This window comes from Rhinatrema bivittatum, chromosome 3 (assembly GCF_901001135.1).
Source record: "Rhinatrema bivittatum chromosome 3, aRhiBiv1.1, whole genome shotgun sequence".
NCBI lineage: Eukaryota > Metazoa > Chordata > Amphibia > Gymnophiona > Rhinatrematidae > Rhinatrema > Rhinatrema bivittatum.
In genome coordinates this window covers 313,829,727-313,843,878 of record NC_042617.1, presented here as the reverse complement: position 1 = coordinate 313,843,878, position 14,152 = coordinate 313,829,727, and the positions used below count along the sequence as shown (strand labels likewise).

The following is a 14,152-nucleotide window of genomic DNA, read 5'->3' as shown; positions in this document are numbered from 1 at the left end:
GTCTTTGGATGCTGAAAGCGTATGGGATTTATTTAAACCCAGCTTGCCCTGCCACTGCCAGTTTGGGACCAGCTCTGTCTAAGGGATTGGGGGAGGGAACACTGTCCACCCTTCTGTAGCTGTGCCTTGTTAATGTCTATGCAGTCAAAACACCACTGAATATAAGTCACAAATTTGATAATCACAGCCAGTGGTGCAAGGGGATGGAGGTATGAAAGAGCTCACCGATCCATAGATTAAACTAAGGCAATATCATGCTCACCAGGCTACATTTTTCAGTATTATTACATTTCCATGCATCCAAAAGGGCAAAACAAGACTGGAACAGACTCTTTGGCTTGACCAAGGTCAGCTGGCATCTCTGCTTGTGTACAAGTTTGCCACCTGACTCCACGTAGTGTCGTACAACATGTCTCATTTGAGGCTGCCAGTTCTGATTCTGCTCCATTACATCTGTGGACCTACAGATTAAACCTTTCCTAAGGAATTTGGAACCACAAGTCCATAGATGTAATGGGAAAAAAACAGAACTGCCTAAGCCTTTCACAGACAGATGATAACCCTAGTTGCAAGACTATGTATAGTTTGAAAGCTGATGTAACCTGAAAAGTCAGGGTTAAAAAGTCATGGAAAAGGCCATGCTTCCAAGAAAGAAGAAGGGTTGGAGGCCTGTAGGTGTGCAGGAATAACAGGTTTCAATAAGTATGTGGCTAAATTTCTCTCCCACCCAATGAAAGGGCACTTCCTGAAGACCAAACAGGTGGGGTATAGAATGGCCAGCTTTCATGTACCATTTTGAAATGTGTAGTGATAACGAGAGACATGTCTTAGTAAATCCCCATCAAAATGGATTGAAATGGATGAATATATTTGCATGGCAAGGCAAATGTCACAGATGTGAGACCTTGAGTTGTGGTGTGGTTGACGCAGTCTAGCAGATGAACCTACTAGGTCTATACCAACAGCAGGGGAACTTACTCTTACTAGAACTGGAGATGGTGCTTCACTATACCAGCCCCGTTCCCCGCAGGTTGAGCTCTTGGGTTCCAGGGGCCAGCAAGGCTTAAGCAAATATCCTATAAGAAGCAGTCCAGGCCAAGGTTGGGGCAGCAGCGAGCAATCGGTATCTGGGTCCAGGCCAAGGTTGGGGCAGCAGCGAGCAATCAATGTCTAGGTCCAAGCAGGGGTCAAGGCAAGGGGCAGTCCAGAAGAGTAGGCAGTATCCATAGCAGAGGTCAGAACCAGGAATCAGGCAGAGACGAAGGGACAAGACAAGGAACAGGGGACAAGACACAGGCAGGGCAATCAGGGCAAAGTAACAGAGAGGCAGGGTAAAGCAAGATAGCCATGAGGCAATGCAGGAAAGTAACTGGCAAGGCAGGACAACAAGGAGGCAAGACAAGGCAAAAGGCACAGAGATGAGTAGCAACACACACTGCAACCCAGGAGGACTTATTGCTGAGGCAATGAGTCAGAGTGCGGCGAGGGCTTAAATACCCTGCTGCATGACCTCATTAAGAAGCCCTAAGAGAATACTTTCCCGTTACAGGGCTTTTTTGCTGGTGCAGGCGCGTGTGAGTGTGCCTAAGGGACAGTGTTGGGGAGCAACAAGAATGGCATCTTTCAGTGTTGGGGTGAGTGAGGCCAGTCAAGGGACCATCCCACAGCTGGCCAAACATTACGGCAATCCCATCTTCTAAGCCCCCTCCCCAGGCCTCTAGGCTTAGTTTTCTGGGGAATGCATTGATGGAATTCCTTTGTGAGTTGGGAGGCTTGAACATTGGAAGCAGGTTCCCAAGTGTTTTCTTCAGGGCCAAATCCTCTCTACAAAATGAGGTAGTGGAGCTTATGCCAGATTCACTTGGTGTTGAGGATTTCCTGGACTTTATACTTGGTGTCCTCCTCCGAAGTTACTTCCATTGGTTTGGGTGGAGATCATGAAGGCCATGACAAGAGTAGCGGTTTGAGGAGTGAGATGTGGAAAATATTGTGAACCTTAAGGGTAGATGGCAAGTTTTAACTGATAAGCCACTGGTCCAATTTGTCGAATGTTTGGGAATGGCCCAATGAACCATGTGGAGAACTTGGTAGAAGGATTCTTAAGCTGTAGATTATGGGTACTAAGCCATACCAAATCCCCAGGTTTGAAATGTGCCAGATGGCACCTTTTTTTGGCTTGTTTCTTGTATTTCTCAGCAGTTGAGGTAAGGAGTTTGTGGGTCTTTTGCCACAACTCCTTAAGATCTTGGCTCATGTTGTCAGCTGTGGGGCATGGAACTGTTATTGGTATAGGAAGGAGCACCCACGGATGTCTGCCATACAGGATCTGAAGTGGAGATGATCCCATGGAATCTCCAGCGTAATTGTTATGGCAAAATTCTACCCAAGGAAGGAGAGCTACCCAATCATCCTGCCGTTCATTAATGTAGGCCGTCAGGAATCCCTTAATGATTTGATTAGTTCTCTCCATCTGTCCATTACTTTGTGGGTGGTATGTGGAGGAGAATTCCAAAGAAATTCCAAACCTCTTGCACAGACCTTTCCAGAACCATGCCATGAATTGAGGTCCTTGATCTGAAAGAATGTGTTCAGGTAAAACATGGAGTCAAAAGATATGTTGAAAAAGAGACAAGCCAGTGAATGGTATAAAATGAGCCATCTTTGAGAACCGATCCAAACCAACCCAAATGGAAACATAGCCATTAGAGAGAGGTAAGTCAGTGATGAAGTCCATGGCACATGTGTCCATGGTTTCTTGGGGGCTGGCAATGGCTGTAACAGCCCCCAAGGGTGAGCATGGGAGCTTTTGTTAACAGCACAATTGGGACAAGACTCCATGTAGTGTCATACAACTGTTGTGCTGTATGAGGACAGCCACTACCCCAGTAACAGAGGCATCCACCTGCATAATAAGGAGACTAGTCGGGCCTAGGTGCTGGAGTTAGAGATCCTTAAGAAGTGTCTCCTTGAGGCAATGGAAGGCTTGGATAGAGTCTTTAGACCAATTTCTGGTATCGGCACCCTTGTTAGTAAGAGGGGAGTGGCCAGTGAGGAATAACCGTGCACAAACTGCTGGAAGTAATTGGAGAAGCCAAGAAATCTTTGCAAGACCTTGAGCCCCACCGGCTAAGGTCAGTTCTAAATAGCCTTCACCTTCTTTGGATCCATGCATAGACCACAATAGAGATAATATAACCAAGGAAAGTTAGCTCATCCTCATCGAAGGTACACTTTTCGAGTTTTGCATATAAGTGATTCTCTCAGAGCCTCTGCAGCCCTTGTTTCACATGCTCATGATGTTGGGTCAAGGAGTGTGAAAAAATGAGGATAAAATCCAGATACACTAAGATATGAGAATAGAGGAGCTCTCTGAAGATCTCATTGACCATGTGTTGGAAGTCGGTGGGAGCACTGCAAAGGCCAAATGGCATGACCATGTATTCATAATGCCCGTCATGGATATTGAATGCCATAAGAACATAAGAACATGTCCTACTGGATCAGACCAAGGGTCCATCAAGCCCAGCATCCTGTTTCCAACAGTAGCCAATCCAGGTCATAAGAACCTGGCAAGTACCCAAAAACTAAGTCTATTTCATGCTACTGTTGCTAGTAATAGCTAGTAATAGCAGTGGCTATTTTCTAAATCATCTTCCACTCATTGCCCTTCTGTATCCGGATGAGGTTATAGACTCCTTTGAGGTCCAGTTTCATAAAGATTTATGCCTTATGCAGGCAGTCAAAGAGTTCTGTAATTATGGGCAGTGGGTATCTGTTCTTATGGTAATGGCATTGAGATCCCTATAGTTAATGCACGGCATGAGGGAGCCATCCTTCTTGCCGACAAAGAAGAAACTGCCCCTGCAAGTGATGATGAAGGGCAGAAAAAATCCCACTTCAAGTTTTCCTGGAAGTAAGTGAATATGGCCACTGTCTCGGGAGTGGATAGTGGATAGACCCTGCCCCTATGGGCATCTTACCTGGGAGCATGTCAATTGGGCCGTCATAAGACCTGTGGAGTGGCAGGGTCTCAGTGTGGTTTTTGCTAAAGACAACAGCAAACGCTGTGTACTGAGAAGGGAGTTCTGATATCTGAGTCCTGGCAAGAGGCACCAATGGTACAACCTAGGTGAGACATTGTTACTGGCAGGAGGGCCCCCAGCGGGTAATCTGTAGAGTTTGCCAATCTATAGATGGATTATGGAGGATAAGCCAAGGATAAAACATAGAAGGAGATGCTTTCCTTGCAGGAACCCAGTTTGAAGCATGATTGGTAAAGTGACTAAGGGCCGCTGGCCAGGGAAGGGTTCACCATAAATAGAAGAGATGGTAACCAGTTTATCCAGAGTCACTGTGTGAAGGTCATACCTGCGAGCCAGGGCCTTGTCGATAAAGTTGCCACCAGCACCTGAGTCCAAGAACGCGTCAGTATGCACCTCGGTATCGTGAGAGGTGAGGCAGAGTGACACAAGTAACTGGGGAGAGGATGCGGGCGGTCTAGGGTTGCCTCACCAATCACCCCTAGGCTCGGAAGTTTCCCGCCTTCTTGGGACAGTGGCTAGTGAAGTGCCCCTGAGCAGCACAATAAAGATAGAGGTTGAGCCACCGACACCTCTGTTTTTCTTCCTCGGTGAAGTGGGACCTGCCAAGTTGCATAGGTTCTTCAGAGGGAGAAGCAAGCAATGGTTCTGGGGTAGGAACCAGAGGCCATTGAAACTTGGACACCAGCCTGAAGTGCTGAGCTCTCTTGGGCTCACTCTTGGAAGTGGATTTAAGCAAGCTGGAAGAGTGGTCGAAGATATGGCAGTTGAGATTCAATGCCAAGAAGTGCAGAGTCATGCATATGGGGTGTGGAAATCCGAAAGAAATGTATTCAATGGGGGGTGAAGGGCTGATGTGCATGGAGCAGAAGAGAGACCTTGCGGTGATAGTGTCTAACGATCTAAAATCGGCGAAACAATGTGACAAGGCGATAGCTAAAGCCAGAAGAATGCTGGGCTGCATAGAGAGAGGAATATCCAGTAAGAGAAAGGAAGTGATGATCCCCTTGTACAGGGCCTTGGTGAGGCCTCATCTGGAGTACTGTGTTCAGTTCTGGAGACCGCATCTCCAAAGGGACAGAGACAGGATGGAGGCAGTCCAGAGAAGGGCGACCCAAAAGGTGGATGGTCTACATAAAATGACTTATGAGGAGAGATTGAAGAACCTAAATATGTACACCCTGGAGGAGAGGAAGGGCAGGGGTGATATGATACAGACTTTCATATACTTGAAAGGTTTTAATGATCCATGGTCAACAACAAACCTTTTACATTGGAAAAAATCAGCAGAACTAGGGGCCACGATTTGAAGTACCAGGGAGGAAGACTCAGAACCAATGTCAGGAAGTATTTCTTCACGGTGGTGGATGCCTGGAATGCCCTTCCGGAGGAAGTGGTGAAGACTAAAACTGTGAAGGATTTCAAGGGGGCATGGGCTAAACACTGTGGATCCATAAAGGCTAGAGGATGGGAATGAAGAGAAGAGTCATGCTATGGATTCTGGAGTGGAGGCTAGAACCTGGTGATTACTACCCTTATTCAATAAGCCTTCGCACAAGTAATGCAACTCCATCATTGCTCTCTGCTTCAATGGCAAGGGGAAATGTGGAAAAGAGGATTTGCATTCAGATAACTACCAACAAGGACTGAACTTCACATTCTGGTTAAACAAATAAGCGTGGGGGTAGCTTGCTTATTACGGCAGTTACTACCCTAAACCAATTAAGCCTGATACATCACTTTGAATGCATATACGGCGTTGCTCTCTACCTCAACGGCAGGGGAATGTGGAAAACAGGATTTACATTCAGACTACATCCAACAAGGCATTGATCTGTGCAGTCGGGGTAAATAAGCATCGGGGTAACTTGCTTGATGCGGCGGTTATTACCCTTAACCATTAAGCCTTATGCTCACCTTTGATGCAACTCCAACATTACTCTCTGCATCAATGACAGGGGAGAGCATGAAATTTGAATCAGTTACCAACAAGGGCCCTGAACTTAGTAGTTGATGAAACAGATAAGTATGGAAAAATAAGTGTGGGAGCTTGCTGGGCAGACTGGATGGGCCGATTGGTCTTTTTTTGCCGTCATTTCTATATTTCTATGTTTCTATGTATATGGGTAGAGGTCAGGGTAGGCTGCAATCATACAGTAACCAGGTCCAGGCTGAAGGTCAGGGCAGGCAGCGAACAGAGAATGGTTGGGGTCCATAGCAGAGGTCAATATCAGGCAGCAGGCAAGGGCATAGTCCAGGTCCATAGTAGAGATCAGTACCAGATGAGCAGACGACACAGAATGGACAAGGAGAACCAAGACAAGGGTGGTTGGAAATGGATAGGAGGGCAAGGGTACAAGGAGCAAGGCAAGGGCACAAGACAGCACAGAAAGGGAAGGCAAGACAGGACTAGGCACAACAAAGAGACACAGAAAGCAAGACGGGCACAGGAGATTAGCAACACTTACTGCAGACTAGGCAGGGGGATCTGTTGCTGGGATTTAAATATCCAGATGCTTCAACATCATTAGAGGGTGTCTACCAGGTCTTTTCCACCGTGTGGCCTAGATAAGGGGAAGAAGTGTGTACTCATGCTCGTCAAGGGAAGGGTGATCAAGGAGGCATGGTGGCATCTTCACTGCGGGGGGATCTGGCAGCACTAGAGTAAAAGCAGCTGGTCACGAGCCTGCCTGCAGCCAGCTGAACCGTTACACTTGATTAGCCACATTCTTATTATTGCTGGAGTAACAAGAACAATGGTATAATCCCACTGAGAGTATACATGTAGGAGTACCGTTCCTCGTCTCCTACATTTGCCATCAACACACCTAATGCACTTGTGTTAGTTCTCTCAACTGCTCTGTGTGGCATTGCTAATGTCAACTGCAGTGTTGTGCCTGATGCTTATGTGACCCCAGTGGCCTAATGGATAAGGTACTGACCTTCTGAGCCTGGGATTGTGGGTTCAAGTCCCACCTGGGGTGCATTGTGATGTTTTCAAGCATACATCTTCATAAAGCCTTTGTTTAAAGTGGACAGTTAGCTCAGCTGGTTAGAGTATGGTGCTAATAATGCCAAGGTCATGGGGTCAATCCCCATAGTGGCCAATTTCTTCCTCCTGCTTAAGACTACTACAAGTTTTGTAGGAAGCCGCAAGAGCAACAAGGCCTAAATATAGTTTCTGACACAGGATTGGAATAGCAAAAAACAACAACGTGCTGTAGATTAAGGGATAGTTTAATCCCTTCAGTGTTTGCCTATTGTCTGAGTATTTGTACCATACTTTAAAAGATGCCTTAATTTGCATAACTAAGAAACCCACACACCTGTTAAGGCAATCACCTAGAGGAACCAGAACAAAATTCTCTAACTTTATAGAAGGGGGAGCATAGCTCAGTGGTAAAGCATTTGCTTCCAGATCAAGAGGACCCTAGTTCAAATCCAGGTGCTCCCTTTCATACCATGGTTTATTAACTTATGCTATACCTAAAAGAAGGAATAAGAATAGCATTTTCAGAGAATGGGGTGATAGACCTACCAGGAGGAAACACGGATCATCAGATCATATCCAAATTCTTCATAGCCATGTGCATTTTTTGCCAGGTTCTTGTGGCCTGGTTTGGCCTCTGTTGGAAACAGGATGCTGGGCTTGATGGACCCTTGCTCTGACCCAGCATGGCAATTTCTTATGTTCTTATGACTAATCGGAGAAAATTCTTTTTCACTCAATGCACAATAAAGCTCTGGAATTTGTTGCCAGAGGATGTGGTTAGTGCAGTTAGTGTAGCTGGGTTTAAAAAAGGTTTGGATAAGTTCTTGGAGGAGAAGTCCATTAACTGCTATTAATCAAGTTTACTTAGGGAATAGCCTCGCTATTAATTGCATCAGTAGCATGGGATCTTCTTAGTGTTTGGGTACTTGCCAGGGTCTTGTGGCCTGGTTTGGCCTCTGTTGGAAACAGGATGCTGGGCTTGATGGACCCTTGGTCTGACCCAGCATGGCAATTTCTTATGTTCTTATGCAGTGTGTCATTTCCTGCACAATCGCATCTCAATGGCATTTCCCTTCCAGCATGGAATCTCTCTGATGCTGTAGTATCCCTGCCACTGTGTTATTGAGGACATGTCTTCACAGAGTCTCAACACCAATTTCTCTTGTCTTCCGGGTAGAATGCCTATGACCTGTCATCCAGTATTCTACCCTTCTTGCACTGAATTTACACCAACAACTCTTTAAACCTAGGATATGCCAACAATATGGCCCTTGAATCCTGTAATCCAGAATACTGTAGGTGCCTTGTTATTGACAGGGATTTGAGGCTACAAACAGATAGATGGATGGATGGATGGATCAATGGATGAGGCATACCAATAAGGCATTTTTTTGTTATTTTGAAGAACACCTACAAAGAACATAAGAAATTGCCATACTGGGTCAGACCCAGGGTCCATCAAGCCCAGCATTCTGTTTCCAACAGTGGCCAAACCAGGATACAAGTACCTGACATGTACCCAAACATTGAATAGATCCCATTCTATTAATGGCAGTAATATCAGTGGCTATTCCCTCTTAACTTGATTAATAGCAGTTTATGGACATCTACTCCAGGAACTTGTCCAAACCTTTTTTAAACCCAGATAAGTTAACTGCCTTAACCACATCATCTGGCAATGAATTCCAGAGCTTAATTATGTATGGGTGAAAAAGAATTTTCTTCGATTTGGTCTAAATGTGCTATTTGCTAACTACATGGAGTGACCCCCTAGTCCTGTATTATCTAATAAAGTAAACAACTGATTTACATTAAACCATTCAAGTCCTCTCAAGATTTTATAGACCTCCATCCTATCACCCCTCAGCCATCTCTTCTCCGAGCTGAAAAGCCCTAATCACTTTAGCCTTTCCTCATAGGGGATTCCCCCCGTTATTATTTTGGTTGCCCTTCTCTGAACCTTCTCCAGTGCAGCCATCTATATCGTTGTTGAGATGTGGTGACCAGAATTGAAGACAGTACTCAAGGTATGGTCTCACCATAGATCAATACAGAGGCATTATTACATTCTCTGATTTATTCACCATTCCCTTCCTCATAATTCCTAATATTCTCTTTGCTTTTTTAACTGCCACAGCACTCTGAGCCAATGATTTCAGTGCCACTATGACGCCTAGATCTTTCCCTGGGTGGTAACTCCTAACATGTAACCTAACATTGTGTAACTACAGCATGGGTTATTTTTTCATATATGCATCACCTTCCACTTGTCCACATTAAATTACAACTGCTGTTTGGATGCCCAATTTTCTAGTCTCGCAAGGTCCTCCTGCAATTTATCACTATCCACTTTGATTTAACTACTCTGAATTATTTTGTGTAATCTGCAAATTTGATCAACTCACTCTTCATTCCCCTTTCCAGATCATTTATAAATATATTAAAAAGCACCGGTCCAAGTACAGATCCCTGAGGCACTCCACTGATTATCTCTCTCCACTGAGAAAAAAAGACCATTTAATCCTACTCTCTGTTTCCTGTTTTTTAACCAGTTTGCAATTCACAGAAGTACATCGTCTCCTATCCCATGACTTTTTAATTTTCTTAGAAGCCTCGCATGGGGGACTTTGTCAAACTCCTTCTGAAAATCCAAATACACCACATCTACCAACTCACTTTTTTTTTTTTTTTTTTTTTCTTTCAGAAGGTTTTTATTGAAATGAGGTACAGAAATTACATATCCAAAAACTCAAGATACAGAACACAAACCAAACTCAAGATACAGAACACAAACCAAACTCAAGATACAGAACACAAACCAAACCAGATACAGAACACAAACCAAACTACCAACTCACTTTTATCCACATGTTTATTAACCTCTTCAAAAATAGCTGCATCTATTGTCTGGCAAGTTAATAAAATAAAAAGTAAAAAAAAAAAAAAGCAGATTTGTGAGGCAAGACGTTCCTTGAGTAAATTCATGCTGGCTGTGTCTCATTAGACCATGTCTATATATATGTTCTGTGATTTTTGTTGCGCCCATCGGTCACTGACGGCTGCGACCTTTGTTGCTTGCCTCCTTTTCTCCCACAGCACCGAATCTAGGGAGGATGGCCACCTCCGCTTCCACATACCGACCTCCATGGTGTGCCCGGGACGGCGTGGGCGCTCCCGGCAGCCATCTTGCATCTGGAGTAACCTAGGGCACGCGTGCGCCTGCCCCCTTCTTCTACGCGTCATAGCGGGAACCTCGGGGGTGTCCCCACCGCATGACATCATCCACTTTCAATACTTAAGCTTCGCTAACCATCCAAGATACGAGTTAGCAAGGATTCCCGTCCTGCTTAATTCCGCCATTCTGGGACTTCGTCTCGCTGTTCCTGACTGGGTGACCTCGGTACCCGCTCCTCGGGAGCCTTGTCGCACCTAGGGCTATCCGCTCCTCGGAGAGCCATCTCACCTTTCTCACCTTTCTTGCAGTGAGATCATCACCGTTCCTTGGATGACTCTCCAGCGCTCCTGTTCCGAGTCTCCTTGGTGCCTACTCTACATTTGGCTTCCTCTGACTCTACCTTCCTCGTGTGGATTCTTGGTTACCCCACTCTGCGGATCACTACCGGATCCATACAGTCTTGTGCAACCATCATCACCAGCGTCTGGCCTACCCCGTGCTGCGGACCACTACCAGAGATCACCAGCACAACACTTCATCAAGAGAAGGTACTCCCTGGGCTACCCGCGCTGCAGGCCACTACCGGATCTATATTATCTTGTGCAACTTCCAGCTTCAGTCTACAGCCTACCCCGCACTGCGGCCCTCTACCAGAGACCATCAGCACCAGTCTCATCTAGAGGAAGTATCACCTGGATTACGCCACTCTGCGGACCACTACCGGAGAGACCTGCTAGCAGGCTATACACTTGGACTGAGTATATTAACCCGCTCCTCAGGTTATTCTTGCTGCATAATAAAACTATTGCCTCTGTTGTCTATCACTGCTGAGATCCCGCCTGTCGTGGTGTGTCCTCACAGGGCTCCGCCCTGTGGGTAGAGTCATCTCCTCTACGACCCAAGGGCCCACTGCCTAGTTTACACACAGAACGTAACAATTTTGTTTTTTAGAATAATTTCCTTGGTTTTTCCCAGCACTGAAGTCAGGCTCACTGGTCTATAGTTTCTTGGATCACTCCTGGAGCCTTTTTTAAATATCGGGGTTACAATAGCCACCTTCCAGGCTTCAGGTACAATGGACGATTTTAATAATAGGTTAGAAGGAAAGGCCATCACCTGATTAAAAATTCTACCCCTATCCAGCTAAAATCTGTCACCTTAGTACAGGAGGAGTACAAGACATTAGGGAAAGATCTGGGGCAGTGGGCAAACACTGGTGTTTTCTGAAGTAGTATTTGTTTATGTGTAACCCATGGTTACTAACTGCAAGATACTCCAGTGGCCCCTAGTGGTAATTGTTTGTATTTTTGCTGCCTTATAAGAGCATACTACTGCATTGGTGACATTTCTCCATGGAGGCTTTGGAACCACCAATATCTGTTTTCCTCAGCCTGCAGCAATTGAGGAATACAGCTCCTTATATAGAGAGCAATCTGAAGGCTCTAGGAAGGATAATGCCAGTTATTTTTCTTGCACTCCTCTGGTCAAGACATGGGCCATGTACCTGTGTGTGCATACTATGGGATTACAGCAGTTCCACAATTGAATTCTCAAAGTTATGAACAACATTGTCTGATGTGGGACTGCATACATTGCATCAGAGGGTACAGTCATCTATTGATATGCTGACATTTTGGGATTTTATTGAATGCATTGATCTACGACATCTTCTGTGTCTTGAGTGTGCTAGGAAATAAATGAGATGGTTGAACTCAATGAGAGTGTAGTCCTTAGTTTTATTTGAATTACAAGTATGCATAGAGGGTAGAGGAATTGGACACAGTGTACACCAAAAGCCTACCCCTTTGGATAAAATCCTACTAAATTGGAAGGATAGTACAATGGCAAGTTACAAATTGGAACCCAATATGGGGCTTTTGGGTACCAAATTGAGTTCCAGATTGTTTTGTGCATTAGTGACTGTCAATGCATTAAAACCTAAGATGGCTGCAGAGTCTTTAGTCATTGAAAATTCCATGAATAAGAAGTGTTAACAGAGTATGTGCAAGCCAAATGAACTCTCTGGAACTATTGCACTCTCTCCATATAAGAAGTGAGTCATTGCATAATGTCTATCTGTGTACGGCACATCATCACAGACACATGAGTCAGGGTGTTGTCTGTGGCAGAGGAGCATGACGCAGTATGGAGTGCAGTGTGCGGAGCGTGTTTCAGAGCTTTGCTATTAAGTGGTTTGAAAAGAACAAAAATTCATGGAGCACTACTACCTCTGAAACATTCTGTTAAGCCTTGAAAGAGGTTGAGTGGAAGAGCATTTGGAGTGCCAGTTCTGTGGTGTGCCCAGCAGACCAGTGGCATTGGACATAGTTTGTCACAAGTGCTGTGTCTCACATTTTAGATCCATAGCGGAGTACCCATCAGGTATATGGCATTTCACTGACTTGGAGATTCATGGAGTGGAGCTGGCCGAGGTGTAATTACATCCTAGGTGTCATCAGTTGGGTTGAAACCACAGCAGTATTTGCAATGGAAGGAGACAGGGAAAGGTTCAGGAGGACCAATGCTGGTGATCAGCAAAGGCAAAATCGCTGAGCAGCTCTGGGAAGTGGAGGATCAGCTTACTGCTGCTACCGATCAAGAACTATTTAATCTCTCAAGAGAGAAAAGGGTGATGTCACCAGCAGGTGGTGATTGGTGTGTCCTCTGTGTTGCAGGAGGCTCTGAACAAAATCAAGGCTGAGCTGCCAGAGATCCCAGGCTCACCGATAGAGATCTCCGCTCCTCCTAGGAGTTGAGGAGTCATTTGAACAGCTGACAGTGCTGGAGATTAGTCCTTCGGGGAGGGCATCAGCAATGCTATAGGACCCTAGAAAAGGTAGCGCAGCAGACCCTGATGTTATCATCAAAATAGAGCAGACAAAAGCAAATTGCCCCCAGTTAGAGAGTGCCAGGGCCTGGGTCGAGGATCATCATTAAATCTTAGCCAATCTCAGGCCTGGATTTAGGCATAGGCAATGTAGGCAACTGTCTCTGGTGCCACATTCTTATAGGCATCAGGGTGTCACCATTACTGTTGTGCCTAAATCTAAACGTGCGGCTGCAGCACCATTTCTCACCTCTACCACACCTAAAGATGATGAAGCACAGGGCATTCAACCATCACACACTGACAGATCTTGCAGCACTCTGCCCTCTCCTCTCAAACTGGATTTCTATTACCATGAAAACCCAATGCAAGGGGCAGCTATTGTAGGGTCTGTCAATGCATGAGCTCCACACTGCTAATTCTTCACTTTTCAATGTTGCAATGGAAGTCAGAAGGGCTGGGGAAGGGGATTTTGGTAGGAGAGATTGTCTCCACCCATCTCTCCCACAGGGAGGAAGGGGAGGATAATACCCCTCCCCACTGCCTATGAATATATGTCGCCTTAATCCAGCCCTATGTGGAGATGTTAGTATGAATTGGAGGAAGCTGACGACAACTAGCCCAGCTGCTGCAGCTGCTGGGGAAAGATCAGTTGAGGTCATGGCCAGTTATGACCCTCCTGAAGGAATAGAAGTGCAGACAGCATTTGCCACACAAGCTGTGGTACCCCTGGGTACATTGGAAAAAGCTGGAGTGTCGCCTGGAAAACCTTATACTTACAGCTTTGTTTGACTTTGCAGGGCTGAGCATGAGGTCCAGATGATGGTGAAGGAATATAAATACCCTTATGTCCCAAAATGGGCCATGGAGGTAGTTGAAAGAAGTTGGAACCAGTGGAGCCATCAGAAGGTCATAGAAAAAGTCAAGGATGATCCTAAGCTGGCTTATCTAATGAGGAAGCACTTTTGTTCCAGAAGGTGGTCAGTGACATTAAGAGAACTTGTCATGTGGGGAGACAGATGCAAATACATTGGGTGTATATGTGTCCCCTGAAGGTGATGAAAGATATGACACTGGGACCAGAAGACTGGAATATGGATCAGTGGTGAAAAAGCCGT

The 14,152-nt window shown here is 45.5% G+C and overlaps 1 non-coding gene across 1 annotated transcript; it reads left to right on the top strand.

Annotated features, from left to right (window-relative positions):
* The first annotated feature begins 6,951 nt into the window (after positions 1–6,951).
* TRNAR-UCU lies at positions 6,952–7,024 on the top strand. The gene has a single exon. It is a non-coding gene; the product is annotated as a tRNA-Arg (tRNA).
* Positions 7,025–14,152: the final 7,128 nt, after the last annotated feature.